This window comes from Tauraco erythrolophus, chromosome 6 (genome assembly GCF_009769465.1).
Source record: "Tauraco erythrolophus isolate bTauEry1 chromosome 6, bTauEry1.pri, whole genome shotgun sequence".
Taxonomy (NCBI): Eukaryota; Metazoa; Chordata; class Aves; order Musophagiformes; family Musophagidae; genus Tauraco; species Tauraco erythrolophus.
The window spans coordinates 4,345,271-4,358,349 of record NC_141470.1 but is presented as its reverse complement, the minus strand read 5'-3'; positions in this window follow the sequence as shown (position 1 = coordinate 4,358,349).

Sequence of the window (13,079 nt, the reverse complement as noted above, 5' to 3'; positions counted from 1 at the left end):
TCGCTGAAGTTTGTGATACTTGGCCCAGGCTAGCACTAGCCATGCCCATGCCATGCAGCTCTGCCAGTAAGAGCTCAGCCTTCCTCCACAGCACCGCCCTCGCTCTTGTAGCACAGCTTCTTCCTGCAGAGCTCTGGGAGCTGAAGCACCTCAGCTGCCAAGTTATTGTACAGCACAAACAAAGGACTCATTTATGAGCATGGTGAAAGAGAAGGAGACAAGCAGGAACAACCTCAACACAAACCAGAGCAGATAAGTTGTGGAAATCACCGTCTCAGTACATTTACGGGCAAGCGCAAAGTTCTCACAAACCCTCGAGGAGATCAACGAGCTCTGAAGGTCAGCCCCAATACTCCAAGTCGAGTAGAAGAGGGTTCACATTTGAATGCATCTATGTAGCCTGGAAGATGCTGTCCCCTACTCCTCCAGACCTTCTTGCTTAATAAAAGGAAATGATCAGTTACAAAGAAGCTGCAGGTTGTTTCTACATACTTTGGCCAGTTGCTCCTCACTGTCATCCCTCAGGCTCTAACCCTAGGGAGCGTAAGACAAGGGCAGACCCTATAGGAAGTGCTGCTACTAGCTCTTACCAGGCTAGGATGAGGTCAAATCAGTACCAGAACTGGTTTTCCAGTTGCCATTCCCCTTGCCCCAACACCTCAAACACTGTCTTATTTCTGCTATCCTTCCTGCCTGCTGATGGAGAAACTTCCAACTCAACAGATGCAGAGATACAGCAACCAGCACTGTGAACTAAGGTTCTGCAGCGCACCCTGAGGCTCCTGATCCTTCACATCTTGCATCTGATGTGGGAGGTGGGATCTTTGGATGAAAGTTCAGCTAGTCCACTGAAGAAACCTCCAAAGCAGCCTTAGTTGATCACAAGCACTGCAAGTGCTTCCTGACCCAGTGAGTAAACCCTACCTTCTCCACACCTACCCAAGACTTATACCTTGCTACAGGTTGTTTCCCTCAAGATAATATCACCAGGCTGGACTTTGAAAATCTCTAAAGCTCTTCCTGATCTGGACTCACCTCCTTGCCTTTTTTTTTTTCCCCACACAACAACAGCGATCAAGTACCTAAAGGGGCTACAAGAAAGCTGGAGAGGGACTTTTGACAAGGGAATATAGCAATAACACAAGGGGTGATGGCTTTAAACTGAAAGAGGGGAGATTTCCATTAGATCTAAGGAAGAAATTTTTTCCATTGAGGGTGGTGAGGCACTGGCACAGGTTGGCCACAGAAGCTGTGGCTGCCCCATCCCTGGAAGTGTTCAAGGCCAGGCTGGATGAGGCTTTGGGCAACCTGGTGTAGTGGAGGGTGTCCCTGCCCATGGCAGGGGGGTTGGAACTAGATGGTCTGTGAGGCCCCTTCCAACCCACACGGTTCTATGATTCTGTGATTTGTAGATAGATCAAACAAGAAACTCTGGAGAAGGAGGAGCTCCCACTGAAGTACTCAAGCTGCAGAACTGTCTCCCTCTCACAAAAGCAACTAGCACCTCTCCCTGGGAGGGGGATCATCAAGCCACTGGTTCCATAAAGATGTTTATCTATACACTAATTCACATGAGGTTAAGGTGATTTTTGAAGGCTGGTGCAGTTGCTTTTTGCAGCACTAACCTAACCCAACCCAGAAACCAGAACCAGATCAGCTGTATACCAGGCTGGAGACCCACAGAAGCCAGCTGGGGATCAGCAGTTGCTCACTAAGTGGTCACTTCCCCTTCCAGCTCCAAGACAGACACGTGCACCCAGGAGAGGCTGGGGAAGGAGCAGCCCAAAAAGCCACAAACTTTAACAGCAGGGGAGGAAACAGCCCATCTTTTGCAGGATCTTGTGCCCTTGAATCACAAAGCCCAGCTGCCAGGAAGGCCTCTCTATCCATGCACATGAAGAACAAGCACTCAGCAATCAGAAGGTCTCCTGATCATCGAGGATGAGACAGGACAGCTTCACACAACAGTACCAGTTAATGAACGATGACAGAGTTACCAAGTCTCCTGTTAACCAGGTCCAGCACTGCTCCCTGGGCAGTTACAGGCATGTTGGCACACAAAGAACATCCCAAGGAGTTCATCTCGTTGATGTTAAGATTCAAAGGTCTTGGACTTTTAGTACACCTGCGAGTAGATCTTGTCTCTGGCAAGCAAATAACTGCAGAGCCAATGAAAGAGGCAAGTCTGAATTCACTGAACTTTTCTCTGAGCTCCACTGAGATAATACCAGCAGTGTAACGACCTTGAAAACATAAACAAGATCATGTTTGTCATGGAGATTTTCCAACCAGCATCTCTTCCAAAGTGACAATGGAGAGATTTGAGAGAGATGCTGGACCCTAAAAAAAACAACCAAGGCTGCTAATTAGGGTTATCTCAAACAGGCCACACTTGTGGATGCAGAGATTATTTTTTGTTTGTGTGTTACTGATTCAGCTACAGTTTCTTTCTGAAGGAAAGCATCAGGGCAAGGTAGAAAACCTTATTTCTGCATAACACAAACTTTTGAAACAGAAGGGAAGGAAACAAGGTATGTGGAATAGACTATCTCTTATTCCATCTACTCTAGGCAGTTGCTTCTTCAGCAGAAGTAATTGACTTCGAGCTAGAGGAGATGGTTTGAGGGCTCAGCACAGAGACAGCAGCACACCTACATCAGCCTGCGAGCACTCTGGTGTCAAACAAACTTTGATCTCACCACTTTGGAGTACAGACACGAACAGTGACACCTCAACATGAGCATCTGCAAGACATTTGCAAGCCAGAGGCTCCAGCATGCACACAGTCCCTGCACATTTGCTATCCCTGGATTAAGAGGAGCAGACTGAAGCGAGGCAACAGTTGGCTGCAGTTAACCGTAGAAATATCACTGGAAATGATAGATTTCTCAGGAAACTAGATGAGTTTGAGGCAACTCATCAACTCACAGTGCAAAGGTAGATTTGTTCCTGGTGAACCTGGTAAGACATTAAGTTTTTCCGTTTGACTTCTGTAGGGAGTATGCTGTTGGGTGAATAATCTGACAAGCGACAGCATCATCCCATGAGACCCTGGATTAGAAAGCACCCATATGACTGTCTAGGATGGCAGAGGTTTTTCAGCATGTTTTACCACAGCAAGCACATGTTCTGCATTTTGTAAAAAGGAAATGCGTATTTTAGAAACGTACTTCTGATGCTGAAAGGAAGTGATTAGATATTTATAAACCACTACTGTTAAAAAGAAACCAACTCACACCAGAGTTATCAAAGAGCAGCACAGGTTTTACAAGCGCTGGTTACCATCTCTCTAAGTTTCCAAGGGGTGCAATCAGATTTTAAGAACATCTGGACTTCGCACTTCAGTTTGAAAGCCAACATTTAAGTAGGTCTTCGGTGCCTACAACTGGTGGATTGAGAAAGTTCTTTGCTATTTTCAGTCGATACGCTCACGCTTGCGCAGCACGACAGTATTTGCAGGACAGTATTGCTCCCATTTAAGCAAATCTTTCCGTTCCACAAGACCAGAGATACAAGTCTGCCAAAAAAAACACAGAAAAAACAACGCAAAAACTCCCATAACCTATTCCAGAAGTAATTTGGTTCTTCTCTCCCTCTCCAAAAAAAAAAAAAAACAAAATGCAACACCAAAAAAAAACCCAAAAAAACCCAAAATAACTTACCAGAAACAGCAGACAGGAAAAAAAAGCCAAAAGTACAGTCTAGTGAACTTTTTTCTCTTTGATTACCACATATTAGAATGTTATTTGTGCAGGAAACACTGCAGGCAGGACCCAGAAAGTGGTCTCCACACCAAAACCAGCACAAGGTGCAGTAAAAACGTATTAGTTTTCACTAAACTGGTTGGGCAACTCTGTCACTTGACTACACGGACTCTTTAACAGCTTCAAAAACAAGACCAGCTCAGCTTTGTTTTCTGCACTTGGAGCTGTCACGCTCTGAACTTCACCTCTGAAGCGGATGCATCCGCCAGCTCTGTTGCCCACAAGCAGTTCCTGTGTCAAAGTGTCCCCCACATCGCCCCACGGAGGGGTAAATTCCTCCCCTGGCAGGACCTGCACCCCAAACCGCGGTAGGGTGGTTGGCACAGATGACCAGGACCCTGCTCCAGTTTGGGTAAGCATCTCCCCAGTGGGCAGAGGATGCTACTACGTGTTTGCCCCTGTCAGACTCAGCATCAGCCTGGAAACCCCCGATGCAAGTACATGCACAGGACGGGCTCTGAAGCCTCTCTTCTCATGCAAGCAACGCCTCCGAGGTCAACAAATCTCCTCCAAGGAGTTGCACAATATCCCTCCCAACCCCACTTGGCTTGGAGATACCGTCCTGAGACCCAGCAGCCTTCCCCACCTGCCAAAGCACCCAAAGGCGACCACAGTCCAGGCAGGAAGAAAGCCTTAACACAAGTATCTTATGAGACAACACCAAAGATTGCCAGACTGGAGGAGCCAGGTAGTATAAGCAATTTTTATCTTTTCCACCTCCCATAAAACGCAAAAGGTCAAGGTTGAGGACTTTCTACTGTAAAATTCCCTTTCAAAACAAACCGGTTTCCAGTTACTTCCATTTTCTCAGATGCCAGGGCAGATAACTGGGGAGCGTTTGGATTCCGCACACCCATGCCAAGTGTGTTTCTGAGAAGTCACAGCAGCTGCCTGAACTGGGAAATGAGGTTTCCTATTCTTTGTGGTTCTTCCCAGGAATTAGCAAGGATGTAGTAAAGGTGCAGAGGGAGTAGCTGTACTTGAAGGGCAGGAAGTTTTCCCCAGCTTAGCAACGTGAACAACAATTCAACTCCCCTCTGCCTGTCCAGCTGTACTCGTATCCTCCATAGACAAGCAGACAGGGCTGAGCAGAGCCCAGGCACTGGCACCTACAGCAGGAGAGACACTAAGCCCAACTAGGGTTATCCACCACCATTCCCAGAATAGCAGGCTTCCCAGCAGATCACTCCACAGCTGAAGCCAGACACTGCTAGAAGCCAAGAGCTAGAGATCGCCTACCCAGAAGAGCATAGGAGGACAAGCACTCCCTCGTGCTTCTCCAGCTAAACCTCTGGAGGAGCTGGGACACCCTGCCAAGCGCTCACCAGGGCACTGAAGTCCCACGCTGCTGCAGGACCAGCCCACCAGAGAATGGAAGCATCTTCTGGCACCAGGATTCCCCCCAAGACCTCTCCCCCCAGGGTCCACTCACATGATCTTAAGTGGCAGAAAGGAGGAAAAACAACAGGGAAAAAAAACACCACAAAGCAAATCGAGAAGAGACCTCTGGCTTGTTATTCTGAATGGTTGTGAAGCTTTAGAATTAAGTCAGCTTTCTGGAACAGCAGAAGAGACAGGCTATTAGTCTACTTTAATCATATCACATGCTTTGTATCAGAGCCTTTGCTGACAGCAAGGCACTGATCTCAAGAAGCAGAGGTTTTAACCCTTTAGTCCCACAGATCAAGCACAGCTGGAAGACCACTGCAGACCCAGCATGCCTGGAAAGTCACCGAAGTCCTACGGCACAGAAAAGTGCCTCAGCCCAAAAAGGGATGCATCTTCTGGCCTGTTCACAGAAACAGTCCCTTTATTATTTGTGATCTCAGGAACATTGCTTTTGCCAAACACACCACTTGCTAATTGCAGCACCCTCAGCATTTACCAGCTGTCTGTATGCCTGTGGCTACGGAACCACTCCTGTTCCCCTGCTCATATGCTGGCACTGTTCCATGTGATTCTAGAACAGGAGACCACAGAACAGTGGCTCATAATAATAATCATCCTTCTTCAAGGTCTGCCCTACCACAACCACAGCCCCTCCACTCTACAACCTGGGGGAGGCTGCCAGTACCCCGAGTCAGAAGAACAGGACTCCTGCAAGATTCTCACACAAAGTATCTCAGGTCTCTCCTAGACACACATATCATGAAGATCATATCATGTCTATGAAGACAGGCTGAGAGAATTAGGATTGTTCAGCCTGGAGAAGAGAAGGCTCCGGGGTGATCTTATAGCAGCCTTCCAGCACCTGAAGGGGCTACAGGAAAGCTGGAGAGGGACTTTTTACAAGGTTATATAGTGATAGGACAAGGGTCAATGGCTTTAAACTGGAAGAGGGGAGATTTAGATTAGATCTAAGGAAATTTTTTACATTAAGGGTGGTGAGGCACTGGCATAGGCTGCCCAGAGAAGTGGTGGCTGCCCCATCCCTGGAAGTGTTCAAGGCCAGGTTGGATGAGGGTTTGAGCAACCTGGTGTAGTGGAGGGTGTCCCTGCCCATGGCAGACAGATTGGAACAAGATGATCTCTGAGGTCCCTTCCAACCTAAACCATCCTACGTTTCTATGACCATGGAGGACAAGGAAAGCAACTTAGCAAACCCATTTGCTATGAGTAGACAGGGAATGCCAAGCCACCAGTCTCCAAACTCAATGGACTCAATAGTACGGAGCCATTCGCACAAGAGTGGTGCCACAGCAGGTTACTGCCAGACCCAGCCTCTGCCCTAGAAGAAGCTTTCCTTCCCATCAGACCATCCCAGGATCCCACCGGAGCCTAGTCCACCTGCTGAAAAGATGAGCACCATCACAGACAGTCTGAGGACAAACATTTCACAATATCCTGAGTTTCACATCACGGAAACTATTTGACACTATCAGTGGACATGAATGAAGAGAGAAAGCCAGAACTATAAAAAGCTTCAGAGGAAGGGAAGCTGTCTCAAGCAACCCCTGTCAGAAAGGATGATTCAGAAAGGGCAGAGGGGGCAAGAAAAGTCCTAAAGTACAAGAGTTTAAAGCACAGATGTCCTGAGTCATTCCCTTCTACTCAAAAACACCCACCTGCAACAACTTTTTCCCCCTCCAATTATCAATGTGACCAAGACAAATAGTTTCACAGTTGTGGCCAGGTGCTGCCAGTTAAAACCACCAAACCCCTCACTGGTCCCATCACTCCGAGGATGTAGCTCAGAAGCAAATTTCATGCTTTACTCTGGATGCCTCATCACTTTTTCCTTCCCCCTTCGCAGAGACACCTCCTCACCCCAAGCTCTTCCTCCAAGAGGAAGGAAGCGGAACAGAAAGCTGCGTTGTAGGGCAGCAAAGTGCAGCACTGCGAGGAAGAAGAGTACCACGGCACACGCTGTTACAGAAGCCGCAGCGGAGCTGCTTCATTCCCAGCCTCAGCATTTCTAGGAAGTGAAACGCCACAACACGACATCTCAGCAGATGAATCTGGAAAACAAAAGGGGCTCTCTAAAAAACACTCAGCCAGGTGGAAAAGATGCTCAAAAGCTTTTTGGTTTCCCTTCTGTGAAGATGGTGGTGGAGGCCGAGGCAGACGGCGATACAGGCGGGTGTTTTGCTGCCCTGCTGACTGCTGCATTACCAGGCAGGTAATCCCAGCAGGCTTAATTGGAGCAACTTAATTGGAACAATGCAAGAACATGACTCAATTATAGACCTGCCATCTGCAGTTAAGATCACCTCTCCACCAAACACCATCCAAAAAAACAAGGAAAATAATCAATCCAGCCTTCCAAGCAGCACATGCGGAGGTTATGGACAGGGCTGCTTCAAGCCAAGAGGAACAGACATATGGGATAAGTTCCCCAGGAATTTGGCAGTTAAAATAGACAGCAAGACTTCAAAAAGCTGGGTCTGTTTTGGGAAAAGGAGGAGCCTCCTTGGAGTCTGCAGATCTACATGCAGCCGTCTGGAAAAGGGGTTGAGCAGAACCCAAACCAAGGGAGGCTGGGTGGCCTTTCCTACTTTCTTGAAAGGGTCTCCTTTTCTATATTTAGAGCCCAAGTATTTCAGGAGACTATTTGATGGAGCAATGCTAGGAGAATGAGATGGAAAAAAAGAGTAGTTCAGAGGTATTTATTTTTAAAAGAAAGAACTTTCGTCCAGAATAACTAACTGATTTACAAATATCAGCTAAGCCTCAGTGCAGAGACAAACGCTTCCATTTCAGAGGGGGGAAAAAACAAGCAAAGCTGTTTCATCTTTAACCAGTAAATGACGATTGAGGCTAAGATTACTTTTTAATAGGGCTGCTGCAGACACATTTTTTTTTTCTTACTTGTGTCTGTCCCACCACATTGTGCTCTTTCCCCCCCCAGCCCATTTTGACTTCCCATCAGTTTTACAATTTTTAATCAAGCCCAACATACTAATGACATCAAATTACAGCAAGGGGTCTCATGCACCCTACCTAGACAGGGAAGGGCTGCAACAAAGCCCCCTCTGCTCCCAGGATACGTGCCCGCTCCTCATCAGTGCAGCAGCTCAAAACACAGCCCAGCAAAGCTCCATTGCTTTGGGAAAACCACCCACTGCAGGGCACTGGGGCTCTCCACCGAGACCCCGGGCATGGGAATAACCGGATAACACCGCGGTGCCACGGCCCCTGACCGGCTCAGCTCACGCACTGCTGCACAGGCTGCTCCTCCTGATTGCAAACACCCTGCAGCAAAGGCTGTCTCTCTTCTGGGCAAACAAGGAGCAACTGTTTAGGTTCCCACGGGACACTACCAGGTGCATGACCGTCTACTTGTATACACACTGGTAGGTCTTGCTCGTAGCTGACAGCTGAGCTAGGAAGAGGTTTCCCATCTGCCTGAAGCTACACGAAGCAGGAACTCACTGTTTTACTACAGGATCAAGTCTAAACCACTGCCACGACAGCCTCCGAAGCAGCAACGTGATGGATTGGGAACGAACGTGGAAATACCCTGGCTCTGAGACCACCAGCAGAACTGCAGCATCAAATCAAAGGAGCCTTTGAGGTCTTGGAGTAGGGCATTAAAGCAGCTTGCTGTTCCTTGAAATAGCCCTCCCTTGAAATAGCCTCTTCTGCCGAGATAGCAGCCAGTTTGATGTCACTTTTGACATTAAGAAATTCCAACGTGGTTTCAGCAGCAGCATTTCGGTCACCTCGGTTTTGTTCCGGGAACCCACGAGTCACACCACCTTCCCCAGGGAGCGGGGGCGAGAGGAAACTCTGACCCATCGGGTCCCTCCGCATCAGGCAGGAGAAGCGCCAGCAGCCGTGGGCATCACCTCCTACCCCTCAGGAGCAGGCACAGCCACCCCATTTTAGCTGCACTCAGACAAGGTGTCACCATCCTTGGAGGATCCGGTGGGAAGGACCTGCTGAGCCCCACGCAGGGGGAGCAGCCACCAGAAAATCCCACGAATGGGCTGGGGCTTGCTGACAAGGCTGACCTGCTCCACAGGGCTCCACTTCTCACCACCAAGCTCCAGAGACCTCTGTTGTACCTGCTGCTTCCCCTTAAATTCCTGTTCAGCATCCCTGGGGAGGTGCAGCAGACCCCTTGGGAGCAGAAAGAGAAGGGCTGTGCATTTACCTTGTTTCACATGGCTCACCAGGGCTTCTCCACATGGTCTAGCAGTGTCCTCCTGCACAGCAGCTGCCGAGCAGAGGTCTCCTCTAATTACAAAGAGCTTCCTTCAGGAATGGGCAGATTTACTGCACAGCTCAGAGGGCTCTTTAGTTATTCCGTGTGCAGTGTCTCTGCAAACCTGCATTAGAAAGGGACCTGAATGCAAAGAAGAGCCCAGCAGCTTCTTAGACTGTTAGGAAAGAACATCCAGGCAGCTGGATTTTGTCTGGGTTTTGTCTGGTTTTTGATTGGTTTCCCCGCCCCCCGCCCCCCCCCCCATCTCCAGAAGAGACTTTAGAGATGAGCATAATTAGAACAGCTGCCTGCTTTAAGCCCAAATTTCTTCAAACACCCAGGATAGATGCTGGAAAATAGTTCCCATCTCTGCTTGGTCTGTGCAAAATTCAAGGCAAGAGCAGGGGGGAAACAGCAGGTCAGCAGCCTCCTCAATCTAAGTCCAGCACAGCATTCTGGATCCACGCTCCTGTACAAACAGGGAGCCCAGCTCCAAGATCACAAGACACAGGATGGGGACCGAGGGGATGGGAGACAGACTTTACTTAGTAAAGCACACCAGGTAGTTCCAGCAAAGCCACCCAAGACTGACTCATCACCAGCAGCTTCAATCCATGCTGACACACACAACTGGCTGCACAGAGGTCAAGAGGATGCTTTGATTGCACCACACCACCAGCACAAAGCAAGCCCCAGAACCAATGCACAATTGTAACTGCAGGGTCAGAGATGGTGTCCTACCACCACACCAGCCAGAACAGCACCCTTTTATGCAAATATGCAACAAATTAGTTGATTACAAGTAGAAAGCAGAAGAGCAGAGCAGTCTGCATGGTGCCTTTTGAAAGCAGGCATGTTAGCTTTGGGGACCAAAGTCCAAAAAAACACTTGATACCAACACCGCTGAATACAGAACCTCTCCTTCAATATCTGTCCACACCTATTCCAAGTAATGTTAAGTAAGCCATTTGCAAGATCAAGGAGAAACCAGGAAAAAAATCACCACACCAACACAGCACACATCATGATCCCACAGCCCCCTCAAAGCAGAAGACATCCAGAGGCAACTCCCTGGAACTTGTGCCAGTCTAGTAGGCAGGTGCAAGCAAAACCAGATCCTGAAGCAGGTTGCTTTTAAAACCAGGTGATTTGCTGCATGAAGCCTCTCCTGCAGAGGCAGGAGCTGAGGGCATCAAAATCCCATGTGGCTCCTTGACCCCATCCCAGCAAGGGCACAGAAGCTTCACGGATCACAGCAGTCAAAGGAACATGCTGGTGGGGGACATGGCCACATCCAGGGCAATTCCAGGAAACAGCCTCCTTCGTTCCCAATAGGTAAAATTGCTTTACAGCAAGTCTGTGGCCCTGCTATGCAAATCCCTGTAAGCTAGTTCCTCTCCCTCCCCTTTCCCAAACTGCCTCCATGGCAACAGATGGGGAGCAGCAGCAGAAGGGACAGAGGGCAGTCCCCAACTCCAGCTCTGACAGCTCATCCTTCCTTTGATTGCGTTCAGCTCTGGAGTCCCCAACACAAGAAGGACATGGAGCTGTTGGGGCAAGTCCAGAGGAGGGTCATGAAGATGCTCTGAAAGCTGGAGCACCTCTGCTATGAAGACAGGCTGAGAGAGTTGGGGCTGTTCAGCCTGGAGAAGAGAAGGCTCCGAGTGATCTTAGAGCAGCCTTCCAGTACCTGAACAGGCTACAGGAAAGCTGGAGAGGGGCTTTTTACAAGGGTGTGTAGTGACAGGACAAGGGGCAATGGATTTAAACTGAAAGAGGGGAAGATTTCAATTAGATCTAAGGAAGAAATGTTTTGCATTGAGGGTGGTGAGGCACTGGCACAGGTTGGCCACAGAAGCTGTGGCTGCCCCATCTCTGGAAGTGTTCAAGGCCAGGTTGGATGAGGCTTTGAGCAACCTGGTGTAGTGGAGGGTGTTCCTACCCATGGCAGGGGGGTTGAAACTAGATGGTCTTTGAGATCCCTTCCAACCCAAACCATTCTATGATTCTGTGATTGCATACGGGACATCTCCCTCCAACTGAAGCAGAATTATTCGTGCCTACAAGGCGAACTCTCCATTATGGAACAAGTCTCTGGGCTGCTGGATATCCTAACTTATTCAGCTCCTCCCAGGTCAGCATTTCTCCAGTACACATGGCCATGGGATTATCATCACACTGGATGAGATCAGCAATCTACTTACAGCCCAGCAACAATTTTGCAGTAAAGGGTAAAGCACTTTCGTGATGCCCTGGTTTGCTCAAGGCTGCGCTGCAGAGAAACCAAACCAGCAGCATCCTGAACAAGTGCCACCAGTCCTTCGGCCACATGCAAGGCTCCTGGTGGCACAGGACAGCTGGCCTTTCCCAGCTCCTGAGCTCCTTAAAGACAGACAGGCCATTTACCTCAGCAGTAAGTTTCAGAAATTAAGTTCATGCACCACACTGACTTGATTTGATTTTAAATGGTGGCGTCCCAGTTCTGAAGCTCCATCAAGGAGACAAAAGAACTAGAGCAGTCAGTCAGACAGCCCATGCATGTGCCTTTTCCCACGGGAGAAAGCCTTCAGCTTAGCCTCCTTCCCTTTCTCCCCTGTATTTACTTCAGATGAGCCCCAAAACCCCTGGCTTCCCTGGCCCTGCAGTGTCCAAGAGGACACACACCCAGGTCCTGCGCTGCCAGGCTCCCATCCCCATCCCAACAGGCTACTGGTTACTGTCTTCTCCTGCTGTCATCTACCAGGCAGTCCCTTTTGCAGGGCTGCCCACAGTAACACCTCATCTTTCTCCCAGAAAAATCAGCTTGCTCCAGCTCCGTTGGTGCACGCAAGCAGTGACATGGCCATCTCCAGCACGCAGCTCCTCGGGCTTCACTTATCGCCCTGCCTACGTTCGAGTCAACCGTTAACTGCTGCAGTGTCTCCCAGCCCTGATGGATGAGACAGCTATCAGCAAACAGGCTCTGCCACAGCCGACCAGCTGTCAAGGAACTGCTGGCACCAGCTGCACCTCTTATTATTCCTTTTTCCCTGCCAAGGGAGCGCCTGTAATTTTTAGCCTTTCCTCCATTTCATTCCCTCTGTAAGAATACAGACGAGCCTGGATGAGACAGAGGTGGGCAGGTAACGACTGCAGCTCCCAAAGGGATGGCAGCTCACGCAGCCAGCCCTCCACACGCGTGTCCTTAATCATTTTGGAAAGCTCCAACCCCACGTTCCTCCAACAGAAGCACCGGTGCAAGAGCACTGTTTATTTCTTAGCCCAAAAAAGCTGAGACAACTGCAGCAGAGCCAAGGCTACTGCCCTGAGCTCACCCTTTGCTCTGCACAAGGGCTCCAGGTCCCAGGATGTCATGATCCATATGCTGGGACAAAGGAAGGCAGGGAAGGAGAAGAGGATGCAGACATGGCACTCCTATTTTAAAGAGGTGAAGTTAAGGCACTGTAGGATGAGAGCCAGAGTCCCTAGCAGTAATAAGTTAATTTCAATGAACACAAGTTTTTTCCAAAGAGGAAACTGAGCAAGAAGCACAAGAACCAAAGCTCTCATCTCCCCTCATTGCAAAGGCCCACTGGAATCGTTGCCATCTCCTCCGACCTTCCAAGCCACTCGGTCACAGCCTGAGCTTTGCCAGACCCACACCAGCACCTCCCACTCACCAGCAAGCA